Source organism: Rana temporaria, chromosome 7 (assembly GCF_905171775.1).
Source record: "Rana temporaria chromosome 7, aRanTem1.1, whole genome shotgun sequence".
In the NCBI taxonomy this organism is placed as follows: domain Eukaryota; kingdom Metazoa; phylum Chordata; class Amphibia; order Anura; family Ranidae; genus Rana; species Rana temporaria.
The window spans coordinates 203,021,579-203,049,578 of NC_053495.1; the positions used below are offsets into that span (position 1 = coordinate 203,021,579).

General features: G+C 48.1%; 1 protein-coding gene across 11 annotated transcripts in view; it reads left to right on the plus strand.

The window, feature by feature from the left end:
- Positions 1 to 28,000, plus strand: part of DAB1 (DAB adaptor protein 1) — an 815,805-nt gene that overhangs the window by 507,191 nt on the left and 280,614 nt on the right. For 10 of the 11 annotated variants that reach the window (XM_040360839.1, XM_040360848.1, XM_040360844.1 and 7 more), the window contains exon 4: positions 2,328 to 2,444. The gene's annotated coding sequence lies outside the window, so the exon portion shown is untranslated. Of the gene's footprint in view, positions 1 to 2,150; positions 2,445 to 28,000 lie in introns of those variants that run through there. The other variant, XM_040360838.1, reaches the window with a different exon arrangement.

Below are 28,000 nucleotides of genomic sequence, written 5' to 3' on the forward strand. Positions count from 1 at the left end.
GACACTTTCTTTATATCTACTTAACGCCCGCCCACTGTATATATACGTCCTCTTTTTAAAGATGAATATCTCAGTGGGCGGGCGTGTAAACGATAACGGCGGTCTCCGCGGCGGATTCGCCGCGAGATCGCCGTTATCGGTGGCGGGAGTGGGCCCCCCCCCTCCCTCCGCTCTCCCGCGCCCTCCGCCGCTTACCGGAGCCGTCGGTAGCGGAGGAGGCGATCGGGTGCTGCTGCCTGATCGGTGAGGACTCGACTGAGGGCAAGATGGCCCCCACCTGTCCTCATAGCTTTGCTGGGCGGAAGTGACGTCAAAACGTCAGTCCCGCCCAGCGTCTTAAAGAGACAATTTTTTTGTTGTCATTTTTTTAAATGACAACGGGGTGGATTCAGTAAGCAATTGCGTCTGCATATCCATAGATACGCAGCGCAATTGCTTAGTTGCGCCGGCGTAACAACTTTTCTGTATTCAGAAAGCTCGTTACGCCGACTGCAGCCTAAGATATGCGTGGCATAAGACTCTTATGCCGTCGTATCGCAGGCTGCATTCTTACGATGGCCGCTAGGTGGCGTTCCCGTAGTGGTCAGCATAGAGTATGCAAATTGCATACTCACGCCGATTCACAACCGTACGCCCTGCGTACGCATTTTACGTCGTTTGTGTTCGTCGTTTTTTTGCGTAAGGCTGCCCATGCTATTAGAAGGGGCAGCCAATGCTAAGTATACCCGTCGTTCTCGCGTCGCGATTTTTAAAAATTACGTTGTTTGCGTAAGTGAATCGTGAATGGCGCTGGACGCCATTTACGTTCATGTTGAAGCAAATGACGTCCTTGCGATGTCATTTACCGCAATGCACGTCGGGAAAGTTTCCCGATGGAGCATGCGCACTACGTTCGGTGCGGGAACGCGCCTAATTTAAATGATCCACGCCCCCTACGGGATCATTTAAACTACGCGCGCTTACGCCGGGCAGTTTTCCGGAGTGCACATGCAAATTACGGAGCTACTGCTTCGTGAATGAAGCGTAGCGCCCGTAATTTACGGAGGCGTAGCGTAAAAACGGTACGCTGCGCCTCCGTAGTAGTGCGCGCCCCTACCTGAGTCCACCCCAACATTTCCATTTTTTGTTTGCATTTAAGTGTAAATATGAGATGTGAGGTCTTTTTGACCCCAGATCTCATATTTAAGAGGACATTCCTTGTAATAGGAATAAAAGTGATACATTTTTTATTTATTTTTTATTTCAGTGTAAAAAATTCTAAAATCAATAAAAATAAACAAGAAAACAAAATTTTTTTTTTAAAGTGCCCCGTCCCGACGAGCTCGCGCGCAGAAGCGAACGCATACGCGAGTAGCGCCCGCATATGAAAACGGTGTTCAAACCACACATGTGAGGTATTGCCGCGATCGTTAGAGCAAGAGCAATAATTCTAGCCCTAGACCTCCTCTGTAGCTCAAAAAATGCAACGTATATAATTTTTTAAACGTCGCCTATCGAGATTTTTAAGGGTAAAAGTTTGACGCCATGCCACGAGCGGGCGCAATTTTTAAGTGTGACATGTTGGGTATCATTTTACTCGGCGTAACATTATCTTTCACAATATATAAAAAAAATTGGGCCAAATTTATTGGTGTCTTATTTTTTAATTAAAAAAAAGTGATTTTTTTCCAAAAAAAGTGCGCTTGTAAGACCGCTGCGCAAATACGGTGTGACAAAAAGTATTGCAATGACCGCCATTTTATTCTCTAGGGTGTTAGAAAATAAAAATATATATAATGTTTGTGGGTTTTAAGTAATTTTCTAGCAAAAAAAAACTGTTTTAGTCTTGTAAACGCCGAATCTGAAAAACACCTTCTGTCCTTAAGTGGATATATTTTCCAAAACTCCTACATTGCGTTGTATTTATAATGGGCAGCTAAAGGAAACAAAAATGTAAAGCCTCCCGGCCGATCTTCCCGATCACAAATGAATGGAAGCCCCCCCGTGGTCACGAAGGGGTTATGGCTCTGCATTCCTTTCTGAGCCCCTCATTCAGAAAACAGAGAGGAAGGAGCTTGTTGACTAGCCGCCCCCCCCCCCTCACCCCCCCTCACCCCCACCACCAGTAACATGATGAATAGTTGAAGGCCTGATTGAAAATTCTAATCACAGCTGTTCAGTCTTTTAGCTCAGCAGCCGTGACAGCGGACTCGCTCCCGCCGCTCATTGGCGTTGCCTCCATGGTGTCTCCGCTACGCACAAGGCCCTCGTCGCCAGCACACAATACATGATGGACCGGCTGCGTGGACCGCTCTCCGCTCACCACCTGCAAACTGCTTGTCTTTCAGGGTTTTCCCGGCGCTGCGTGATCTCACCATGAGCCAGAGGAGAAAGTAGTGCGGTACTGGAGCCCCCTGTTCGCTGACACACTCACCTCCCAGGAAGAATGGTGCATTATGGGAAATGTAAGTAACTCTCCTCCCCTTTCTTCTTTCTTCACCTTGCAATCAGAGATGTAAAAAAAAAAAAAAAAAAATTACTAAATTCTATCAATAAATGTTCTCTAAAGGCATTTTTTGTAGCATAGCTCCCAACTGTCGGTTTTTGAGGGGCTGTTCCGGATTTCGAGGGGCTGTCCCTGATTTCGAGGGGCTGTCCCTGATTTCGAGGGGCTGTCCCTGATTTCAAGGGGCTGTCCCTGATTTCAAGGGGCTGTTCCGGATTTTTAGGGGCTGTTCCGGATTTCGAGGAGCTGTTCCAGATTTCGGGGGACAGTCCCGGATTTCCGACTTTGTTCCAAACCCGGGACAGTCCCTCGAAATCAGGGGCGGTCCCTCATTCCTCCTCATTTGCCCCTTATTTTGGTCTGATATCTATAGTTGTACAGTACAAACCTTGGTTTGAGAGATGTAAGAAAAAAAAATAGAAAAAAAAATTTGGAGTTTACTAAATTCTATCAATAAATGTTCTCTAAAGCCATTTCTGTAGCATAGCTCCCAACTGTCCCTGATTTCGAGGAGCTGTCCCTGATTTCGAGGGGCTGTCCCGGATTTCGAGGGGCTGTCCCAGATTTCGAGGGCTGTCCCTGATTTCGAGGGGCTGTCCCTGATTTCGAGGGGCTGTCCCGAATTTGGAACAAAGTCGGAGGGACTTTGTTCCAAATCCGGGACAGTCCCTCAATATCAGGGACAGTCCCTCATTCCTCCTCATTTTCCCCTTATTTTGGTCTGATCTCTATAGCTGTACAGTAAAAACCTTGGTTTGAGAGTGACTTGGTTTGAGAGATGTTAGAAAAAAAAATTGGCAACAATGTAGAGTTTACTAAATTCTATCAATAAATGTTCTCTAAAGGCATTTCTGTAGCATAGCTCCCAACTGTTCCAGATTTCGAGGGTCTGTCCCTGATTTTGAGGGGCTGTCCCTGATTTCGAGGGTCTGTCCCTGATTTCGAGGGTCTGACCCTGATTTCGAGGGACTGTCCCTGATTTCGAGGGACTGTCCCAGATGTCGAGGGACTGTCCCAGATGTCGAGGGACTGTCCCAGATTTCAAGGGACTGTCCCTGATTTCGAGGGGCTGCCCCTGATTTCAAAGGGGCTGTCCCGGATTTCGAGGGGCTGTCCTGGATTTCGAGGGGCTGTCCCGGATTTCGAGGGGCTGTCCCTGATTTCGAGGGGCTCTCCTGGATTTCGAGGGGCTCTCCTGGATTTTGTGGGGCTGTCCCTGATTTCAAAGGGGCTGTCCCGGATTTCGGGGGGCTGTCCCCGGATTTGGAACAAAGTCGGAGGGACTTTGTTCCAAATCCGGGACAGTCCCTCGAAATCAGGGACAGTCCCTCATTCTTCCTGATTTGCCCCTTATTTTGGTCTGATCTCTATAGTTGCACAGTAAAAACCTTGGTTTGAGAGTGACTTGGTTTGAGAGATGTAAAAAAAAAAAAAATAGGCAACAATGTAGAGTTTACTAAATTCTATCAAAAAATGTTCTCTAAAGGCATTTCTGTAGCATAGCTCCCAACTGTCCCGGATTTCGAGGGACTGTCCCAGATTTCGAGGGACTGTCCCTGATTTCGAGGGGCTGTCCCTGATTTTGATGGGCTGTCCCTGATATCGAGGGGCTGTCCCTGATATCGAGGGGCTGTCCCTGATATCGAGGGGTTGTCCCTGATATCGAGGGGCTGTTCCGGATTTTGAGGGGCTGTTCCGGATTTCGAGGGGCTGTTCCGGATTTTGAGGGGCTGTCCCTGATATCGAGGGGCTGTTCCGGATTTTGAGGGGCTGTCCCTGATATCGAGGGGCTGTCCCTGATATCGAGGGGCTGTTCCGGATTTTGAGGGGCTGTTCCGGATTTCGAGGAGCTGTTCCTGATTTGGAACAAAGTCGGAGGGACTTTGTTCCAAATCCGGGACAGTCCCTCGAAATCAGGGACAGTCCCTCATTCCTCCTCATTTGCCCCTTATTTTGGTCTGATCTCTATAGTTGCACAGTAAAAACCTTGGTTTGAGAGATGTAAAAAAAAAAAAAATAGGCAACAATGTAGAGTTTACTAAATTCTATCAATAAATGTTCTCTAAAGGCATTTCTGTAGCATAGCTCCCAACTGTTCCGGATTTTGAGGGGCTGTCCCTGATTTCGAGGGGCTGTCCCGGATTTTGAGGGGCTGTCCCGGATTTTGAGGGGCTGTCCCTGATTTCAAAGGGGCTGTCCCGGATTTGGAACAAAGTCGGAAGGACTTTGTTCCAAATCCAGGACAGTCCCTCGAAATCAGGGACAGTCCCTCATTCCTCCTCATTTGACCCTCATTTTGGTCTGATCTCTATAGTTGTACAGTAAAAACCTTGGTTTGAGAGTGACTTGGTTTGAGAGTGTTTTGCAAGACAAGCAAAAGGTTTTAATACATTTTGCCTTGATATACAAGCGATGTCTTGATATAAGAGTAGCGTCGTGTCACAACTGAGTATAAAAAAAGAAGAGCGGAGCCTCTAAGTCATAGGTGTCAAACACTAAGCCGCGGGCCAAATCCGGCCCTACAGGCCATTTGATGTGGCCCTCGCACCTCCAGACCCTTACTTTCTGCTTTCAAGCAATGCATCCAGCTTCTTCCCAGCAGCAGCATAAGGAGAGATAGTGGGGGGGGGGACTCAACTTCTGATGGTGGGGGGGGGGGCTCTTGACATCTAATGTAAGGGGAGGGGATGCGCTGGATATCTAATCTTACAGATGCAACCGGCCCTGTTTTTGAGGGCCATCATAATGCTGATGCGGCCCACAAAGAAATTGAGTTGGACACCCCTGGTCTAAGTGTAACAATATGGTTATATTTAATGAAGGTACAACATTTAGCAACATATTGCTACACTTAGAGGCGCCTCTCTTCTCTTTTATAGCCTGTAAAAAAAAATACTTTGATATACAAGTGCTTTGGATTACAAGCATGTTTCTGGAACGAATTATACTCACAATCCGAGGTTTTACTGTATATAGAATGCACTTTTTATCATTCGAAAAGTGTTTCCCAGCGCAAAACCTTTCATCTGATTTCTAAATTGCTGCATTTGTACATCTTAAAAGCCAATATAAAGGAATAGGAGTGGTTAAAAAAAAAAAAGCACTTGTGGATTTAATTAACCTTTTTTCTTTGGTTAATTCTCCTTTAAGTGGGTGTGGCAGGGGGCGTGTCCTATCCCTTCATGAGTTTGATAGTACAGTGGAACCTCGGATTACGAGGATAATCCGTTCCAGGAGAATGCTTGTAATCCAAAGCACTCGCATATCAAAGCGAGTTTCCCCATAGAAGTCAATGGAAACGAAAATAATTTGTTCTGCATCGACTTCAATGGCATGCAATTCCGGCCAGAGGTGGTGGTGGGGGGGGGGGGGGGGGCACCAGAGAGCCTCAGGAACACACGTAAAGGCCCGAGGACAGCTCGGCTGACCTCATCAAACCTCAAAAAGACTCAGTTTACTAGCCTTTTCGAGGTTTGCCTTTCCGGCCTTTCTGTGCATTTCCGAACGGCAACGATTGGCTGCGATCGGCGCCATTCGGCTCCAGCGCCCCCCCCCCACCTCAGGCTAAAAGCGGTACTGCACACCCCTTTGGCCTGAATCCTGCTCATTTTAGAAATACAGCGCTTGTTATGTGAAACGCTTGTTAGCAGCGTTACTCGCAATCCGAGGTTCCGCTGTATAAAGGAATAGTAGTGGTAAAAAAAAAAAGCACTTGTGGATTTAATTAACCTTTTTCTTTGGTTAATTCTCTTTTAAGTGGGTGTGGCAGTGGGCGTGTCCTATGCCTACATACGTTTGATAGTAGGTGTCCCTCATTCCCATCTCAAAATGTTGGGAGGTGTGCTTTAGGAAAGAAAAATTGCCCAGTTTAGGATTTGTAAAAATAATAATAATAATAAAAAAAAGTTTTGTTCTGATTGGTTGCTTTGGCTTTCTTGACCAGGTCTCTAAGTGCGATATGCATTCATACTAACCCCCTTACGTGGTCACCAGTCATCTCTATGACCGCCAGAGGCCCGGGCGCAACGTTATGACGTCACGCCCGGTACCCGGAAGTAAACAAAGCCGCAATCGCGGCTGTCGGCATGAGATCAGTGATTTTCTTTTTCACCGATTTCATGCTTGTAAGCCTGGAGGAGAGATATGCGGTCTTATTGACCCCGCCTCTCTCCATAAAGAGGACCTGTCACACTGATTCCTATTACAAGGGATGTTTACATTCCTTGTAATAGGAATAAAAGTGATCAAAAAAAAAAAATGTAAAAAAAAGTCTAAAAATAAGAATAAAATATAAAAAAAAAAATTCCAAACACCCCTGTCCCCATTATCTCGCATGCAGAAGCGAACATGCATGTAAGTCCCGCCCACATATGTAAACGCCATTCAAACCCCACATGTGAGGTATCGTCTTGTGCGTTAGAGCGTGTGCAACAATTCTAGCACTAGACCTCCTCTGTAACACGAAAATAGTAACCTGTAAAAAATGTTAAAGCGTCACCTATGGAGATTTTTAAGTACCGAGGTTTGGCGCCATTCCATGAGTGTGCGCAATTTTAAATCGTAACATGTTAGGTATCTATTTACTCGGCGTAACATCATCTTTCACATTATAAAAAAAAATTGGGCTAACTTTACTGTTTTGTTATTTTTTTTAATTCATGAAACCGTTTTTTTCTCCCAAAAAAAGGCGTTTGAAAAATTATTGCGCAAATACTGTGCGAGAAAAAAAGTTGCAATGACCGCCATTTTATTCCCTAGGGTGTCTGCTAAAAAAAATATATATATAATGTTTGGGGGTTCTGATTAATTTTCTACCAAAAAAATTTTGATTTTTACATGAAGGAGAGAAGTGCCAGAATTAACCCGTCGGACAAGTGGTTAAAATTACAAACATCCTTGATTGCTGACGTTTGTAATTTAAAGGGACAGTGCGCCTTTTAATTGGTTTCCGTCTCTGAGGCCCCATACACACGAGAGAATTTATCCGCGGATACGGTCCAGCGGACCGTTTCCACGGATAAATCCTCTCAAAGATTTCCGCAGATTTCTATGCGATGGAGTGTACTCACCATCGCATTGAAATCCGCGCGGAAATCCTCTGGCGATGACGTGTCGCGCCGTCGCCGCGATTATGACGCGGCGACGGGCGCGACGCTGTCATATAAGGAATTCCACGCATGCGTCAAATCATTACGACGCGTGCGGGGAATCCCTTTGGACGGATGGATCCGGTGAGTCTGTACAGACGAGCGGATCCATCTGTTGGGATGGATTCCAGCAGATGGATTTGTTCAGCATGTCAGCGAATATCCGATCTGCTGGAATCCATCCCAGGGGAGAAATATCCGCGGATAAAGATCCGCTGGCGTGTACACACCATAGGATCTATCCGCTGAAACCCATTTGATGGGATTTATCTGCGGATAGATTCTATGGTGTGTATGGGGCCTCAGAAATAAGTAAGCCGGCCGTTTACCAGCTCTACCGGGACGTGTAGTTCCTCAACGTCTGGAAGGCTGACGGCTGAAGGAGCCCAAAAAATTTGACTATAAAATGTCGCAAACATTTCATTCCAGGACAATCTATTTGGCGAATGTCGGTTCTGATTTTGCCACAGAGTCTCGAAGCAATTTTTTAACCTAATAAAATGGAAACATTGGAATTGACAAGCGATACAGTCCATTTAGCTTGCCGAGTCTGCCAATTTCACCTAATTACTTTCATCGTATGCCGGCGCTTGTTGTGCAGCTTAATCTCCGAAAATTTCGAAATTCTCATTTCATTCTGTGGCTGTGCTTTTTGTTGACGGGAACAGTTATTCTTCCTTAGGCCTGCTGGGGACTTGGGAGTCAGGATGTGGACAGGAAACATCTCTGTCTCGATTGTAACTTAAAGGTTCTGCCGCAATTTGATCCATGTGACCTGGATCCTCAGCTAGGGGGGGCTGGACCAAGGGGTGGGCAGAAGAAGGGCTTGCCTTAGGCCCTTCAGCAGGAGGGGACGCTTCGGAGATAGATACAGTAGTGGGGACTCTGCCAGAAAGAAATGCGGCCGTCTCCGCGGAGCTTGCCGCAGAGAGGCCGGCGGCGAATGCGCAGGGCCTGTCAAGCAGCTGCAGAGTGGGGAGACATGACATATGACCCAGCGGCCCCCGGCCCACCGGGCACATGCTCGGTGTGCCCTATGGCCTAGAGATAGTGGACAGTAGACTTCCTATGGCTTTCTTGCATAAAGGGCAGATTTGTGGAGAGACCACTAATAGTTGTCCTGTGGACAGATTCTCCCCCCTGAGCTGTGGATCTCTGCAGCTTCTCCAGAGTTACCATGGGCCTCTTGGCTGCTTCTCTGATGAATGTTCTCCTTGCCCGGCCCGGTCAGTTTAGGTGGACGGCCATGTCTTGGTAGGTTTGCAGTTGTGCCATACTCTTTCCATTTTCGGATGATGGATTGAACAGAAGCTCCGTGAGATGTTCAAAGCTTGGGAGATTTTTTTTATAACCTAACCCTGCTTTATACTTCTTCACAACTTTATCCCTGACCTGTCTGGTGTGTTCCTTGGCCTTCATGATGCTGTTTGTTCACTAAGGTTCTCTAACAAACCTCTGAGGGCTTCACAGAACAGCTGTATTTATACTGAGATTAAATGACACAAAGGTGGATTCTATTTACTAATTAGGCGCCTTCTGAAGGCAATTGGTTCCATTAGGTTTTAGTTAGGGGTATCAAATGTCTCCCCCACACTTTTCACATATTTATTTGTAAAAAAAAAACAAAAAATATTTATAATTTTCCTTCCACTTCACAATTATGTGTCACTTTGTGTTGGTCTATCACATAAAATCCCAATAATATACATATATGTTTTTGGTTGTAACATGAGAAAATGTGGAAAATTTTAGGGGTGTGAATACTTTTTGAAGGCCCTGTGTGTGTGTATATATATATATATATATATATATAGAGAGAGAGAGAGAGATATCTCTCTCTCTCTTTCTCTCTCTCTGTCTCTTTCTCTCTGTCTCTTTCTCTCTCTCCCTCTCTCTCTCTCTGTCTCTTTCTCTCTCTCTCTCTTTCTCTCTCTCTCTCTTTCTTTCTTTCTCTCTCTCTCTCTCTCTCTATATATATGTATATATATATATATATATATATATATATATATATATATATCTCAATATATTTTTCTCTATATGTTTTTGGTTGTAACGTGAGAAAATGTGGAAAATTTTAGGGGTGTGAATACTTTTTCAAGGCGCTGTAACTTCAGCTGTCTAAATATAATGGGGTAGATTCACGTAGCATTTACGGCGGCGTATCTCCATATACGCCGCCGTAATTTGAAATCTGCTCCGTCGTATCGTTACGCCGATTCTCAAGGGCAGATACGCTAAAAAAATAGGCTTCCTCCGCCGACGTAACTTGAATGCGGCGGCGTATAATTGTGTGCATTCTTACGTTGACCGCTAGGGGCGCTTCCGTTGTTTCCGGCGTAGAGTATGCAAATTACCTAGTTACGCCGATTCACAAACGTATGTGCGCCCGGCGGTAGTTTTTTACGTCGTTTGCGTAAGGCTTTTTCGGCGTAACGTTGTTCCTGCGTCTATGAGGCGCACGCAATGTTAAGTATGTACCTAGTTCCCGCTTCGATTTTTGCATTTTTTACGTCGTTTGCGTAAGTCGTTCGCGAATGGGGCTGGACGTAATTTACGTTCAGGTCGAAACCAATACGTTGTTGCGCAGTACTTGGGAGCAATGCACACTGGGATATGTACACGGACGGCGCATCACGTACGGCGCATCACGTCAGGTCATCATAGATTAACATAAAACACGCCCCCCCTTCCACATTTGAACTTACATGCGCTTACGCTGGCCCCATTTACGCTACGCCGCCGCGACTTACGGAGCAAGTGCTTTGTGAATACTGCACTTGCTCCTGTAAGTTGCGTCGGCGTAGCGTAAATACGATACGCTGCGCCGCCGTAACTATGCGTGCCCCTAACTGAATCTACCCCATTGAGCTTTTCCCAAAGGTGACCCATACTTGTAATTTTTATTTACTTATATTTTTTTCTTGGGCTGTATTGCCAAGGTTTGTGACGGGTTAAGTTGTGTTTGCATAGAATACATGGAGAAGCAGAGAGACCCCCCCATTCCTCCCCTGGTCCCAGGAAAATCATATTATGCTCAGTTATGATAACAAAACAACAACTCTGATTGTGATCCATTCTCTATGCATGAATTAATAGAGCGGGGACATCGCCGCTCTCCTCCACCCGCAACCGCAGCCGAGTGAATGATTAATGTCATAACCAAGCCACGGCTAATTAAAATTTAAAGAACTTTTCTATATACAAGTAACTCAGAAGGGAGAGAAAGAGGATTACAATGAAGGATTCTGCGGAACTGCGACATTGCGCTGGACAGATCGGATACTTTTGACCCTTTTTTGAGACCGGTGACATTTATACAGCAATCAGAGCTAAAAATTGCCACTGATTACTGTATAAATGACACTGGCAGGAAAGGGGTTAACACTAGGGGCCGATCTAGGGCTTGAATGTTCCCTGGGGAGGCGTTTCTACCTGTGGGGGGAGGGGACTGACAGGGAGAAGAGAGAGATCGCTGTTCCTAATCACTAGGAACAGACAATCTCACTCTACTAGCCTGACAGAACAGGGATCTGTTTGTTTACACTGACAGATCCCCTTTCTGACTCTCTGTGGAGCAATCGCGGGTGGCCCGCTGATTAGCTCCTCCTCTAGTGAATGGGCACATGCGCCCACAGATCGTTGTGTAAAGCCCGACGAACAATGACGGCAATTCATGCAGGAGAGCCAACCTGCCACAGTACAACGGCGGCGGCTGGTCGGGAAGCTGTTAAACAGTCTTTAGTATCACTTTAATGGCCACTAGATGGGGCTAATGATCATAGAAAATAAATACTTATTTACTATGATCCGTGGCTCCATCTGGAGGCCATGATGTGGCTTTCTCCCCAATTTTTATGAATGAAAAAAGATTCGACCCAGGGAGAGAGTATAGCCTAATAACATTCGTTTACACAGAACGAGTGTCCCTATAGGTTCACTGGGCGAAAAGCTCCTTTATATGTTAAGTAGACTCTTTTGGGTAGATTCAGGTAGGGGCGCGCTAATTTGCGGCGGCGTAGCCTAGCGTGTTTACACTGCGCCGCCTTAAGTAAGAGAGACAAGTACATGATTCACAAAGTACTTGCCTCCTTACTTAGGGCGGCGTAGTGTAAACGCGGCGGGGCGTAAGGGCGCCTAATTCAAATGGGTTGGAGGGGGGCGTGTTTAACCACTTAAGCCCCGGACCAAAATGCTGCCTAAAGACCCAAGGTGTTTTTACAGTTCGGCACTGCGTCGCTTTAACAGACAATTGCGCGGTCATGCGAGGTGGCTCCCAAAGAAAATTGGCGTCCTTTTTTCCCCACAAATAGAGCTTTCTTTTGGTGGTATTTGATCACCTCTGCGTTTTTTTTTTTTTGCGCTATAAACAAAAATAAAGCGACAATTTTGAAAAAAATGCAACATTTTTTACTTTTTGTTATAATAAATATCCCCCAAAAACATATATAAAAAAAAAAATTTCCCTCAGTTTAGGCCGATACGTATTCTTCGACCCATTATTAGTAAAAAAAATCACAATAAGCGTTTATCGATTGGTTTGCGCAAAATTTATAGCGTTTACAAAATAGGGGATAGTTTTATTGCATTTTTATTCATTATTTTTTTTTTACTACTAATGGCGGCGATCAGCGATTTTTTTCGTGACTGCGACATTATGGCGGACACTTCGGACAATTTTGACACATTTTTGGGACCATTGTCATTTTCACAGCAAAAAATGCATTTAAATTGCATTGTTTATTGTGAAAATGACAGTTGCAGTTTGGGAGTTAACCACAGGGGGCGCTGTATGAGTTAGGGTTCACCTAGAGTGTGTTTACAACTGTAGGGGGGTGTGGCTGTAGGACTGACGTCATCGATCGAGTCTCCCTATAAAAGGGATCACACGATCGGTGCAGCCGCCACAGTGAAGCACGGGGAAGCCGTGTTTACATACGGCTCTCCCCGTTCTTCAGCTCCGGGTAGCGATCGCGACGGAGCGGCTATAAACGAATAGCCGCGCCATCGTCCTGGATCGCTCCCCGAGGGAATCCGACCGCCGCATGTAGCGTCCCGCTAGAAGGCAAGGACGTACATGTACGCCCATTTGCCTGTACGTGCCATTCTGTGGATGTACATTTACATGCGACGGTCGGGAAGTGGTTAATCACAAACGAACATGCAATGTTTGAGAGATCTCCTTTTGATAATATAGGCAGGTGCGTCTCTTACCAAAGCAATGGAAGACCATAATACTCGGAGGCTGCTCGCCCCCCCCCCCCCTGCATACGCACGTATTGATCTTGCGCTAACACACTCTGGAGTGGAGTTCCTTGGCTGGATTTATAAGCTGTTATTTCCTCAGCAAAACAGTAATTATTTGCACATTTCTGCTGCCCGTCAATTCTCTCCTCAATAGCCGGGATTATTAAAACACTAATACATTCTGTTGTGAAGTGTGTCATTACAAGCGGCGCGCACATTCTGCCCGAGAGCCGGGGAAAGATTTTTTGATTTTGTTCCTGAGGTTAGTTATAAAAAAAAATAATAATAAGGTATTTAGTAATGAAAATAAACAGCTATTAAGCTGCAGCTGGAGAGGAAAAGATTCAATAAAGATAATGAATAAGAGCTTGTATGGCGGTGCGGATATAGGTAGTCCATGAACTCATCTCTCACTCTGTCCAGGGACTACATACCCCACAATTCTCAGTTCCTCCCAGCAAGCTCTTGTTGTCCCGGGATGCACAGCAGTTGATATCCCTTCCTCTATGTTCTCCAGCAGTAATTAAAGTAGAGTTTTTAACGAATTGGTGGTTGAACACAACGCTGGCAACCGAATAGAGTCAGGTGCAGGATATTATGAGCGGAGATGTTTACTCCGCTCCCATACTAGCCAACAAAATGGCCGCCCCCGAGGCGGCAACAACTTTGTCCTCATTAGCCTGGCGGCCGCTGTGCTGTCAAAACCGCTCAGTCTTCCTGTACCGGACTCTATTCGGTTGAAGGCGTTGTGTCCAAGCACCAATTCATCAAAATCTCTGATTACTAAGGTTTTGAATAAACCGGAAGTGACGTGGTTGGAGTTTCTGATGGGTTGGAGATATTGACAGAACAACGGCATTGCACCAACTAGGGTTGTCCCGATACCGATACCAGTATCGGTATCGGGACCGATACCGAGTATTTGCGGGAGTACTTGTACTCCCGCAAATACCCCGGATACCTAAATAGAATACTTGGCCCAACCAACCCCCCCGCCGCCGCAACGAATGCCGCCGCCGACCCCGTCGCATACCGCAACAACGCCGCCGCCGCATGGGTTAAACAGCGTGCGGGGAATATCACAGCTTTCATTTGAATAGCTGTAGTATTTCCCGACGAGCCGCGTATAGACACTTCCACTTGCTCGGGATCTGTCCAATCCCGAGCAAGGGGGAGTGTCTATATGCGGCGCAGCGGGGAATACTACAGCTATTCAAATGAAAGCTGTGATGTTCCCCGCACGCTGTTTAACCCATGCGGCGGCGGCGGCATCTAGGTATGGGGGGACATGGCTGGATATAGGGGGGACATGGCTGGATTTAGGGGGGACATGGCTGCATATAGGGGGGACATGGCTGGATTTAGGGGGGACATGGCTGGATATAGGGGGGGACATGGCTGGATATAGGGGGGACATGGTTGCATATAGGGGGGACATGGCTGCATATAAGGGGGACATGGCTGCATATAGGGGGGACATGGCTGCATATAGGGGGGACATGGCTGGATATAGGGGGGACATGGCTGGATATAGGGGGGGCATGGTTGCATATAGGGGGGACATGGCTGCATAGCTGCATATAGGGGGGACATGGCTGCATATAGGGGGGACATGGCTGGATATAGGGGGGACATGGCTGCATATAGGGGGGACATGGCTGCATATGTGGGGGGACATGGCTGCATATAGGGGGGACATGGCTGGATTTAGGGGGGACATGGTTGCATATAGGGGGGACATGGCTGCATATGTGGGGGGACATGGCTGCATATAGGGGGGACATGGCTGGATTTAGGGGGGACATGGCTGCATATGTGGGGGGACATGGCTGCATATGTGGGGGGACATGGCTGCATTTGGGGACACATTTAAAAAAAAGTACCGATACTTGTACTCGGTCCTAAAAAAGTGGTATCGGGACAACCCTAGCACCAACGCACCCAACGCGTGTTACAGCGACATATTGGTGTGAATGGGCCGTTTAAAGTATGTCTACAACCAAATATTTTATACATTTTGGTTTCAGTAGGGAACAGTTGGAACCCTTTTTATGCTTTCAATCCGTCTTTGAGAGATCGGGTTCATCATTCCTGAAGGACTCTTTTCTTGCCCAGATGGGACGGCTTGACTGTCAGGCAAATAATGAGCTTTCTAATGTGTTGCAGTTGCTGATCTCTGTCTGATGAATGTGTTCTGATCACACACGTGTCGTATGATGGAGATCACATCGAGAGAATCGCGCCAGGCTATGCCGGGGTCACCTTGACTGTCGTCTGAACTGTCTAAGCCTTCTGTTCTTCTCCTGGGCTTCCCAGGCCTCATGGGATGTGCCGATTAGTCAAACATCTTAGGCTTTGTTCACACCTATGCAGGTGCAATGGTGCGTATGTCATTTTGCACATCATGGGCCAGATTCACGTAGCTCAGCGGATCTATAGATCCGCTCGATCTATGTGAATTAAGATCCGCTCCCGCAAGTTTAGGAGGCAAGTGGCTAATTCACAAACCACTTACCTCCAAACTTGCGACGGCGGATCCTAAATCCCCCGGCGGAATTCAAATTCCGCGGCTAGGGGAGTGTACTATTTAAATCAGGCGCGTTCCCGCGCCGATTTAAATGCGCATGCGCCGTCCGCGAAATTTCCCGGCTTGCATTGCTCCCACTGACGTCGCTAGGACGTCAGTGGTTTCGACGCTTACGTAAACGACGTCCGTCCGTATTCGAGAACGACTTACGCAAACGACGTTAAAAAATTCAAATTTGACGCGGGAACGCCGGCTATACTTAACATTGGCTGCCCTTGATAAAAGAAGGGGTAAGTATACGACGGGTACGCCGCTACGGAAACGTCGTAAGAAGACTGCGTCGGGTCCGCGTACGTTCGTGAATTTGCGTATCTCGCTGATTTACATATTATTTATCGTAAATCAGCGGGAACGCCCCCGGCACCATTTTTAAATCGAAAAAAAGATCCGACAGTGTAACACAGTTACACCTGTCAGATCTTAGCCCTATCTATGCGTAACTGATTCTATGAATCAGGCGCATAGATAGGACCAGTGTAAGTCAGAGATACGATGGTGTATCTGTAGATAAAACACCGTTGTATCTCTTTGTGAATCTGGCCCAAAGTCTTGGTCAGCCCATTCATTTATTTATTTTATTTTTTATTATTATTATTATTATTATTATTATTATTATTATTATTATTATTTATTTTCATTATATCAAAAATACAAAAGTTCAGAAATGATTACATTAATGCATACATAAATATTGATTGGACCCTGGGCAAACATTTTCCCAGATCCACTTATCAACTATTTGTGGGCTCAAGGGGAAGCTGCTTTGGGCCCCACAACAATGAATGGAGCTCGGGGCAGCTGCCCTTTTGTCCCTTTTTTTTTTAAGACAGTAGGCATTTTTGCTGATTGGGTTTTGCTGGGGGATATATTTGAAGGAGGCAGGGGTGGTGCAAGGATTTTTGACACCCTAAGCGAAACCTAATTTTGCCGCCCCCTCCTTGGCTCCACCCCTGACTTCACCCCCTTTCCCCATCCCATGTAAACCCCACCTTTTTAATAAAGTGCCCATCAAAATGCAGCCTGCCAGTGCCCATCAATGCAGCCTTACCAGCGCCCATCAAAATACAGCCTCACCGGCGCCCATCAAAATGCAGCCTCAGCGGCGTCCATCAAAATGCAGCCTCACCAGCGCCCATCAAAATGCAGCCTCACCGGCAGCCATCAAAATGCAGCCTCAGCGGCGTCCATCAAAAAGCAGCCTCACCGGCGCCCATCAAATGCAGCCTCACTGGCGCCCATCAAATGCAGCCTCACCAGTGCCCATCGTCGGAGTCGGGACACAGTCCTCCGCTGCCGCTGTGCCTCTGACACTATGTGCGATCGGAGCGGCGGTAGCCTGCAGATGCTGAGACTTAGTTGCTTGCTGCAGAGAGAAGAGAGTAGGAACACCAGTCGCTGGGCGCCCTAGGCAGGGCTGTCTAAATAGCATCATGGGCCCCTGGGCAAAGTAATGCTCTGGGGCCCCTACAATGATGATTGTGCAGGTAAACAGACATCAAGCAGGTAGGAGGCAGACTGCCTCCCCTGTGTATCTATCACTCTCAGTGCCATCATGAGGCCCCCAATTCCGGGGTAGCGTGGGCTCAAGGACCAGCTGCTTTGGGGAAAGTGCAGGCCCCCCCATGCAGCTGTGGCCCCTCCATGCAGTGCCCAGGTGTGCCCTCTCATTAAGACAGCCCTGGCCCTAGGCGACTGCCAAGTTTGCCTCGTGGTAGTACCGGCCCTGGAAGGAGGGTAGGGGGCGGGGACAAGGAACAAGGTGCTCGGAGGTGGATTGAGGACATAAGCAACGGTTGGCTCCTGCAATACAGTCTCACTTCATATGCTGCAGTTTTATATTTATATTAAAACTAAACAAAACGGTACAAAAAAAAGCTGAAGCAGCTGATAGTAAGATGATAAAAGTCCAGGGCCCAGATTCAAGAAGCACTTGCGCCCGCGCAACCATAGGTTACGCAGCGCAAGTGCTTACTTGCTCCTGATTCAGGAACCTCGTTACACCGACTGCAGCCTGAAATCTGCACGGCATAAGGCTCTTATGCCTCGCAGATTTTAGGCTGCATTCTTGCGGGGGCCGCTGGGGGCGCTCCCATTGTGTATCAGCGTGTAGTATGCAAATTGCATACTACCACTGATTCACAAGCTTGCGCGGGCGCCGCGCAAGCCAGGTACGGACTTTCCGTACGGGTACTTTTAGCGCAAGGCTGCCCCTTCTAATAGTAGGGGCAGGGCAGCCAATGCTAAAGTATAGCCGGCCTTCCCGCCCCGTGAAATTTGAATTTCACGGCGTTTGCGTAAGTGAAACGTGAATGGCGCTGGACGCCATTCACGTTCACTTAGAAGCAAATGACGTCCTTGCGACGTCATTTGCCGCAATGCACGTCGGGAAGGTTTCCCGACGGAGCATGCGCTGTACGCTCGGCGCGGGAGCGCGCCTAATTTAAATGATTCCCGCCCCCGGCGGGATCATTTAACTTGCGCGCGCTTACGCCGGGCAAATTTGCCAGGCGCGCAATCGCAATTCATGCTCCGTGAATCGAGGGCAGCGCAAAATATTTGCGGGGGCGCAGGGCAAAATCGTTGCCCTGCTCCCCCGCAAATATCGCGCAATTCTACTTGAATCTGGGCCCAGGTAAATAGAGAATCCTGTACAGAATGTAATCTGAACTCAAGCTAAATAAGGTGGAGGAGCGCTTATATTTCGCCCGCGACCTCATTGATCCGGTTGCCCCCCCTCCTTCGCCGCCTGGAGGTACGCCGTAGGCTAGACTTCCTCTTCTACTCAGCAGCTATTACAAATAAAAGGATGGCACGGCAATTAAAAATCGGTTGCATTGCTGGCCGCAGATGAAACGTTTTCTGTGGATTGTTAGCGGGAGGAGAGAAGAGAAGACGGGGGGGGGGGGGGGGGTGCTTAAAAAAAAATAAAAAATATTCCACTTCTGTTGCCCAAATGTTTGCTTGCTTAGTAAGCGCTCTTCGCCGGAAGCGGCTGTTTATCATCTAACGTTAAAATTGATTTCTCAGTAGGTAATTAGGGCACCTGGGGAGGAATCCGCTGAATAGATGCATGAGCTTTGTTAACGATGTCACATTAATCCAGATGGCGGTAGAAATATATCTACTGACCTAATCCGTCTGTTTCCATTCGCCGAGCGGCGCGGGGGGGGGGGGTATGAAGACCCTTTAATACGCCGTCGCATTGTGTGTGATGGGGTAGCGGAGGGATTTGTGCTGACTTATCCTCATTGTCTAAATTCTACTAATCAAAAAAAATAAAAAAATGTTTTAGACACGTAGAAGTGAGCGCGCTGAGCCATCATATAGGCGTCTCCAAATGAATTTTGAAGACCGCTTTCTGCCGAAGACGTAAAATTCGCGATTTTTTTCATTTTTTTTTGCAAAAGACAAACACAAAGAGAAGCAGAGGAAAAGTGCTGATTGTGTAGTATTTTAAAATAAAATTTAATAAAAAAAAAATAAATAAAACACACCCACAAGAATCAAATTTTGAGTGGAATTAGAGATGTACCGTATATACTCGAGTATAAGCCGAGTTTTTCAGCACATTTTGTGCCCCCCTCGGCTTATACTCGATTCACCTTTTTGTGCCTGATCTACCGTTTTTTTGGGACCCGGTACTGGCCGCACTCTTCCTCTACAAGTGTGCAAAGTTTGTTGTCCGGGGGACCTACGGCCAGGGAGCACCGATTTTTCAAAGCAGGGCACCCCTTCCATAGACGCCCATGTTAAACGGTCATTTCTCCAGTGAGTTTTGGGGACCCGGTACTGGCCAGAACTTGGCACACATGTAGCCCAATTTCTCCTCTACAAGTCTGCAAAGTTTGTTGTCTGGGGGACCACCGATTTTTCACACGAGAACCCCCTCCATAGACTCCCATGTTAAACTTCAGTCTAGCCATGGACACAGTGAGGCATGGGCACAGTGAGGCATGGGCACAGTGAGGCATGGACACAGTGAGGCATGGACAAACTGAGGCATGGGCACAGTGAGGCATGGGCACAGTGAGGCATGAACACAGTGAGGCATGGACACAGTGAGGCATGGACAAACTGAGGCATGGACACAGTGAGGTATGGACACAGTCAGGCATGGACACAGTGAGGCATGGACTCAGTGAGGCAAAGTGAGGCACAGTGAGGCATGCAGATGGACACCCTAGGCTTATACTCGAGTCAATAAGTTTTCCCATTTTTTTGTGGTAAAATGAGGTGCCTCGGCTTATATTCGGGTCGGCTTATACTCGAGTATATATGGTAACTTGCAGGGTTTAAGTCCTGGGGAAAAAAGTGTGGGAACTCCCACCCAAGATCCACTCCCCCACCAAAAAAAAATAAAAAATGATATGCATAATTACTAAACCGCAAGTTCTTTCTAAATCCCGCAATAACTCGCGGCAGACCTCCGCAATGTCTCCTGGGAACAATGACAAAAGCTCCCAGGAGACATTGCGGCATCGAGGAAGTGACGGAATACCCGCACACTACCCGATGAATCCATATACAGGAAGCGGCCAGTAACATAAAGGATTACTAAGGTTCGCCTGCCCCTGACAGTGACTCGAGCTGGGCATCGCCGCTTAGTGAAGGATCGGCTCGGGCGGCTCGGCTGCTCTCGGCTGCTCTAGTCCTGCAAAGGGAACTGAGTTCCTGCTGTGAAAAAAGTGCAGAAACTCCGTTCCCACGCGTTCCCGCAGGACTTGAGCCCTGGTAACTTGAACTTTCAGGGCCTTGGTGCAAGAAACCATGAAGAGACCCCCGACAGGGCCCCTCCCACATTCCAGGGGCCCTTAACTCCCAATGTGGGACCCTTTTAGTACGGTCCAACAGCGGGCCACCTTACTGCCATCTTAGGGTCCCCCCCCAGGGTGGGCGGAACGGCAGAGCCCAGTCGCAAGCGCGACCTTTGCAACTCTAGTAGTGCCACCACTGGTGTCAGTATTTTTTTATTTATTTTTTGGTTTTATTTTACTATTTTTTTTTTTTACTATTTTTTTTTTTTTTTCTTTTTAGGGCCCCCTTTGGTGAAATATCAGCCCCCTGATGTCTCACTTTTGAGACATATAGTTCTCACTTCTCAGTCCCTTTCCCTGCAGAGTCAGCTACACAGAATGAATGAACAGGAATAGCTCTGTACAGAGCGTCCTGTTCATTTATATAGGATTTTTTTTCCATCTGAAAATTTAAGTAAATTCCGACAGAGCCTACACACGCTCAGGAATTTCCGTTCAAAAGCTCACATTGGACTTTTGCTGTCGGAATTTTCGATCATGTGTACGGGGCATAAGTTTCAAGGCCAGAGGAATGACCGGGCATACATCTTCCCAAAGAAGTCACCAGCAGCTTCATAATTTTCTTGTGAAATGTTTCCTTTCTACCCAGACCAGTCATAACCCCAGGGATGGACTGGCCATCTGGACTACCGGGAGTTTCCCAGTGGGCCGATGGCTTAGTGGGCCATTTAACCACTTAAGGACCCCTACACGCCGATATATGTCGGCAGAAGGGCGTAAATGTACGTCCCATTTAAGATCCCAGTGGTGAGTCGTAAGTGTGCTCGCGACCCGGTCCTCTTCTCTGTGATCGGGTCACAGAGATGAAGAACGGGGAGAGGTAAGTGTAAACAAACCTCTCCCCGTGCTTCCTAGTGAGCCTGTCACTGATCGTCTGTTTCCTGGGTTAGGGAACGATGATCAGCGACGTCACACGCCCAGCCACGCCCCCACAGTAAGAATCACACATTGGGGCACACTTAACCCCTACAGCGCCCCCTCCTGGTTAACCCCTTCACTGCCAGTGTCATTTTTACAGTAATCAGTGCATTTTTATAGTACTGTTCACTGTAAAAATAACAATGGTCCCAAAATAGTGTCAAAAGTGTCCGATATGTCCGCCATATGTCGCAGTCATGATAAAAATCGCTGATTGCCATCATTACTAGTAAAAAAAATATTAATAAAAATGCCATAAAAAAACTATTTGGTAGACGCTATAAATTGTGCGCAAACCAATCAATAAACACAATTTTTTTTTTACCAAAAATAGGTAGAAGAATACGTATCGGCCTAAACTGAGGAAAAAAAATATTTTTTTATATATTTTTTGGGGATATTTATTATAGCAAAAAGTAAAAAATATAGGGGTAGATTCACAGACAAGATACGCTGACGTATCTCTGAGTCTGGCCGGTCGTATCTATGCGCCTGATTCTTAGAATCAGTTACACATATATTTCTATTAGATCCGACCGGCGTAAGTCTCTTAACTGCATATTTACGGATCTTAACTGCATATTTACACTGGCCGCTAGGGGCGTGTACGCTGATTTACGCCTATAATATGTAAATCAGCTAGATACGCGAATTCACAAACGTACGCCCGGCCAACGCAGTACAATTAGGCCGTTTACGTTAGGCTTTTCCCGGCGTAAAGTTACCCCTGCTATATGGTGGCGTAAGTGCGGCGTACCAATGTTAAGTATGGCCGTCATTCCCGCGTCAAATTTTTAATTTTTTACGTCGTTTGCGTAATTCGTCTGTGAATGGGGCTGGTTGTCATTTACGTTCACGTCGAAACCAATGACGTCCTTGCGGCGTACTTTGGAGCAATGCACACTGGGAAATTCCACGGGCGGCGCATGCGCCGTTTGGGAAAAACGTCAATCACGTCGGGTCAAGTCTGATTTACATAACACATGCCCACCTCTTCACAATTTGAATTAGGCGGGCTTACGCCGGCCTATTTACGCTACACCGCCGCATCTTTCCTTTAAGAATACGGCACTTGCCTGTAAAAGTTGCGGAGGCGTAACGTAAATAGGATACGTTACGCCCGCACAAAGAAACGCCGATCTACGTGAATCTACCCCATAGCATTTTTTTCTAAATTGTCGCTCTATTTTTGTTTATGGCGCAAAAAATAAAAACCGCAGATTTGATCAAATACCACCAAAAGAAATCTCTATTTGTGGGGAAAAAAGACGCCAATTTTGTTTGGGAGCCATGTCGCGCGACCGCGCAATTGTCAGTTAAAGCGACGCAGTGCCGAATCGCAAAAAAGGGCCGGGTCATTAAGCTGCATAATGGTCCCGGGGCTTAAGTGGTTAATAGCCAAATGGGCAAGGTGATCTTTTATTGTGGCTCGTTGTTTACTTCCTGTATAAGTGCGGACATCATTCGCCTTCGCAGATGAACCATAAAATCGCAGACGTTGCTAAGTTTTGCTCTGCTGTAAAGATTGCCATCTGAATGTGGTTTGCAGAGCGCAGTTTAGGAGAAAGCGCCGGAATCGGAAGCTCGCCCACCGCGCCGTAAATCTCCTTCATGGTGTTGATGGCTCCAGACTTCAACAAGTACAACTTTAAGTGCTGTGCGTGGCTCCTTGTTTATCGATCGAGGCGCCCGAACGCACATTAACCTCCCCTAAAATGCAGCCGCTCTCACTGGGAGCCGTTTCCGAATTCCCAGCACAAATCACCCTTTTTTTAAAGCTCTTTTGGTGCGACGATAAAAATAGATTATTTGGCCGTAACGGCAAGGACAGTCTGACTTTCCGACAATCAAGGGCGGGTTTGGACTTATAGTGACCTCCGGGAAAGAAGCAGGAGTAACGCCCAATAAACCAGAGAGTTACATGCAAAAAATATCAGCTTTGGGTGGGTGGATGCTGTTTGTTTGTTGGTGGGTTGATGCCATGGCCAGATTTTTAACCAGTTCAGCGCCCATACCTGTACACACTTAATGGACCAGAGCAATTTTCACAATTCTATGGGCCTGCTGATTGGTCAATAACGTTGTCATTACCTAAAATAACAGAGTGATGCCAAACGCAGCCACTGTGCCAGCAATTGTCCCCACTGTGCCATGCCATTGTCTCCAATGTGCCCATCAATTGTCGCCACTGTGCCCATCAATTGTCGCCACTGTGCCATGCCATTGTCGCCACTGTGCCATGCCATTGTCGCCACTGCAACATGCCATTGTCGCCACTGTGCCATGCCATTGTCGCCACTGTGCCATGCCATTGTCGCCAGTCTCCCCCTAAAATGCCGCCAGATTGCCCCCCGCCTGGCACTTTCCTTTCTCGGTCAGCCATCCTCGGATCTCCCTCCACGATCCCTCAAAGTGGTCCCGCCTTCGATGTCGATTCAGCCAATCAGGTTACCGATAAACAGAACCGGTGAACCTGATTGGCTGGGACGCCTGTCAGTGTTAACCAGGGAACGCAAACCACCTGCGCCCCCTGGTTAACTATTTGGAAGCCGATTACAGCCCTCTCTGAATAGTGGTCAGCGGCGACGATACATAGATTCATGCAATGCATGAATCCATGGTTGTCTTAATGAAAGGGCACACCTGGGCACTGTCCAGGGGCCCCAGCTGCATGGGGGGCCCCTGCACTTTCCCCAAAGCAGCTGGTCCTTGAGCCCACGCTGCCCCGAAATTGGGGGCCCCATGATGGCACTGAGAGTGATAGATACACAGGGGAGGCAGGCTGGCAGCGGTGCACCGTGCTGTGCAGAATGATACCTATTATTTCACAGCCAGCAGGGAGGAGCATGGCTGGAGCGCCAGTGATGCTCTGACCCCGCCCCATGCAGCTTGAATGTTCAGGACTCAAAGGAAGGGATGTAGTGAAGCCACAGTGTAGGGGGTATCAGGGATGTAGTGGGGTCACAATACAAGGGATATCTTATGGTATATGGTTATAGTGCTGGGGGGGGGGGGGGGGGGCATCAGGGGTGTAGAGGGGTCGGAGTGCTGGGGGGATAATTGGGGTGTAGAGGGGTCAGAGTGCTGGGGGGATAATTGGGGTGTAGAGGGGTCAGAGTGCTGGGGGGGGGGTATTTGGGGTGTAGAGGGGTCAGAGTGCTGGGGGGATATCTGGGGTGTAGAGGGGTCAGAGTACTGGGGGTATATCTGGGGTGTAGAGCGGTCAGAGTGCTGGGGGGGATATCTGGGATGTAGAGGGGTCAGAGTGCTGGGGGGATATCTGGGATGTAGAGGGGTCAGAGTGCTGGGAGAAATCTGGGTTGTAGAGGGGTCAGAGTGCTGGGGGGGATATCTGGGGTGTAGAGGGGTCAGAGTGCTGGGGAGATATCTGGGGTGTAGAGGGGTCAGAGTGCTGGGGGGATATCTGGGGTGTAGAGGGGTCAGAGTGCTGGGGGGATATCTGGGGTGTAGAGAGGTCAGAGTGCTGGGGAGATATCTTGGATGTAGAGGGGTCAGAGTGCTGGGGGGATATCTGGGGTATAGAGAGATCAGAGTGCTGGGGGGGATATTTGGGGTGTAGAGGGGTCAGAGTGCTGGGGGGAATATCTGGATGTAGAGGGGTCAGAGTGCTGGGGGGATATTTGGGGTGTAGAGGGGTCAGAGTGCTGGGGGAATATCTGGGATGTAGAGGGGTCAGAGCGCTGGGGGGATTTCTGGGGTGTAGAGGGGTCAGAGTGCTGGGGGGATATCTGGGGTGTAGAGGGGTCAGAGTGCTGGGGGGATATCTGGGGTGTAGAGGGGTCAGAGTGCTGGGGGGATATCTGGGGTGTAGAGGGGTCAGAGTGCTGGGGGGATATCTGGGGTGTAGAGGGGGTCAGAGTGCTGGGGGGATATCTGGGGTGTAGAGGGGTCAGAGTGCTGGGGGGATATCTGGGGTGTAGAGGGGTCAGAGTGCTGGGGGAGATATCTGGGGTGTAGAGGGGTCAGAGTGCTGGGGGGATATCTGGGGTGTAGAGGGGTGAGAGTGCTGGGGGGATATCTGTGGTGTAGAGGGGTCAGAGTGCTGGGGGGACATCATGGGTGTAGAGGGGTCAGAGTGCTGGGGGGATATCTGGGGTGTAGAGGGGTCAGAGTGCTGGGGGGATATCTGGGGTGTAGAGGGGTCAGAGTGCTGGGGGGACATCAGGGGTGTAGAGGGGTCAGAGTGCTGGGGGGATATCTGGGGTGGAGAGGGGTCAGAGTGCTGGGGGGATATCTGGGGTGGAGAGGGGTCAGAGTGCTGGGGGGATATCTGGGGTGTAGAGGGGTCAGAGTGCTGGGGGATATCTGGGGTGTAGAGGGATCAGAGTGCTGGGGGGATGTCTGGGGTGTAGAGGGGTCAGTGTGCTGGGGGGATATCTGGGGTGTAGAGGGGTCAGAGTGCTGGGGGGAAGCTCTGCCTGTCTGCTTCCTACCTACTTGATGTCTGTTTACGTCCATTGTAGGGGCCCCAGAACATTAAGTTGCCCAGGGGCCCATGATGCTATTAAGACGGCCCTGCATGAATCTATGTATCGTTTTTCAGTGGCGTTGCAGGAGCGAGGGGGGGGGCGGCGCTCCTGCGCCCTCTATGGACGCACCGCCACTGCGTTTGAGGATGTCCCACAGATGATCAATAGGGTTCAGGTCTGGAGACATGCTTGGCCAGTCCATCACCTTTAACCTCAGCTTCTTTATCAAGGCAGTGGTGGTCTTGGAGGTGTGTTTGGGGTCGTTATCATGTTGGAATACTGCCCTGCGGCACAGTCTCTGAAGGGAGGGGGATCATGCTCTGCTTCAGTATGACACAGTACATGTTGGCACTCATGGTTCCCTCAATGATCTGCAGCTCCTCAGTGCCGGTGATCTGACGATATGGTTCCAGCTATCGAGACGGTTCCTGTAAAGCCTGCGCAGGCGCAATCCTTGCCGCCGGAAATCACTGAACCTCCAGGGCGACGTGGAATTTAAGGTAAGTGGCCAGTCGGCCTCACGTCCTCGATTCGCTCGGATGGCTCCCTCCGCTCGCTCGGCCTCCTGGCTCTTTTTTTAACATCCTCCAATCCACGGGGATGTTAAGGAATGAGCCTGGATGCCAGCCGAGGTTCGGAGATTTCCGTCGGCAAGGATTGCGCCTGCGCAGTCCTTACAGGAACCATCTCGATAGGGGAACCATACCGACAAGTCACCGGCAGCACTCTCTACTTTACATTGTAGCAAAGTGTCATTTCTTCAGTGTTGTCACATGAAAAGATAGAAGAAAAGATTTACAAAAATGTGAGGGGTGTACTTACTTATGTGCAATTACAGAGCACATGAGTTCCCCTTGTAGAGAGATGACCGCTTCTCCTGCCATCTATTCCCCCTCATTGCAGAGATCGTACAACAATCACCGTTTAAAATCGTATTTTTTTAATCTATGATTTGACGCAGTTTATAGGATTAAAAGCGCGTCTCCTGTTAATCGCTACAACCTTGGCTCACTTTACGGTCCGCGAAACTGCCCGTCGTTGTGTGTAAAATACTCTTAAACCGTCTATGGCGCGGCTTATAGGAACGATGGCGTTTTAGAGATTTTCTTAACAAATTTCGGTGGATTAACACCCAAGGTTCACGAACCGCAGAGAGGAGCCAAGAGGAGGATTGCCAGCTCAGCGCGATCCTTCATCCAACGAGCGATAATTTGCCGAGCTGGCACTTTATTTATTTATTTGCTTGTACCGTGCTTGATAAGCGTTGCGGAGGTCCGGGCCGACCGACGCAGACCCATCCCTCAGCGAGAAAACACATAATGACACAGTAAGGTGACTCCATTAATTAAATGCCTTTAAGTGTTCGTTTTTTTCAAACCGCATTTCTAAAGCTGAACTCCAACTAACTGCATATATACAGTGGGCCAGATTCACGAACAATTACGGCGGCGTAACGTATGTCCTTTACGTTACTCCGCTGCAAGTTTTCATCGTAAGTGCTTGATTTACAAAGCACTTGCGTGTAAACTTGCGGCGGCGTAGCGTAAAGCCGCCCGGCGCAAGCCCGCCTAATTCAAATTGGGCGGGGACCATTTAAATTAGGCGCGTTCCCGCGCCGAACGTACTGCGCATGCTCCGTTTTGAAATTTACCGCCGTGCTTTGCGCGAAATGACGTCGCCCCAACGTAATGTTTTGAACGGCGACGTGCGTTACGTACTTTCGTATTCCCGGACGACTTACGGGGAAAAAAAAATTTAAATTCGACGCCGGAATGGCGGCTATACTTTAACATGGGCTGTCTATTGTTACACCACCTAAATAGCAGCCGTAACTTTGCGACGCGAAAAGCCGACTAGCGACGACGTAAGAGAATGCGACGAACGCGCGTACCTTCGTGGATCGCCGTAAACAGCTAATTAGCATACCCGACGCAGAAAACGGCGCGCTCTCCACCCAGCGGCCGCCGAAGTATTGCATCCTAAGATCCGAAGGCGTACCAAGCCGCACGCCTGTCGGATCTTAGCCAAATGCCGTCGTATCTTGTTTGTGAATTACAAGCAACATTTCCTTTTCCTTTACTTGTATTTGTGTTTGTATGACACTGTCGTGTTGCAGCTGAGCTAGTTATTTTTCTAGGGTTTAAGCGCGGTATTTTTTCTTTTTTGTACCAAGCCGTAAGCCTGTCGGATCTTAGCCAAAAGCCGTCGTATCTTTGTTTGTGAATTCCAAATAAAGATACGACGCGGGAAATTTGAAAGTACGCCGGAGTATCAGCAGATATTCCGGCGTACTTATTCTGTGAATCTGGCCC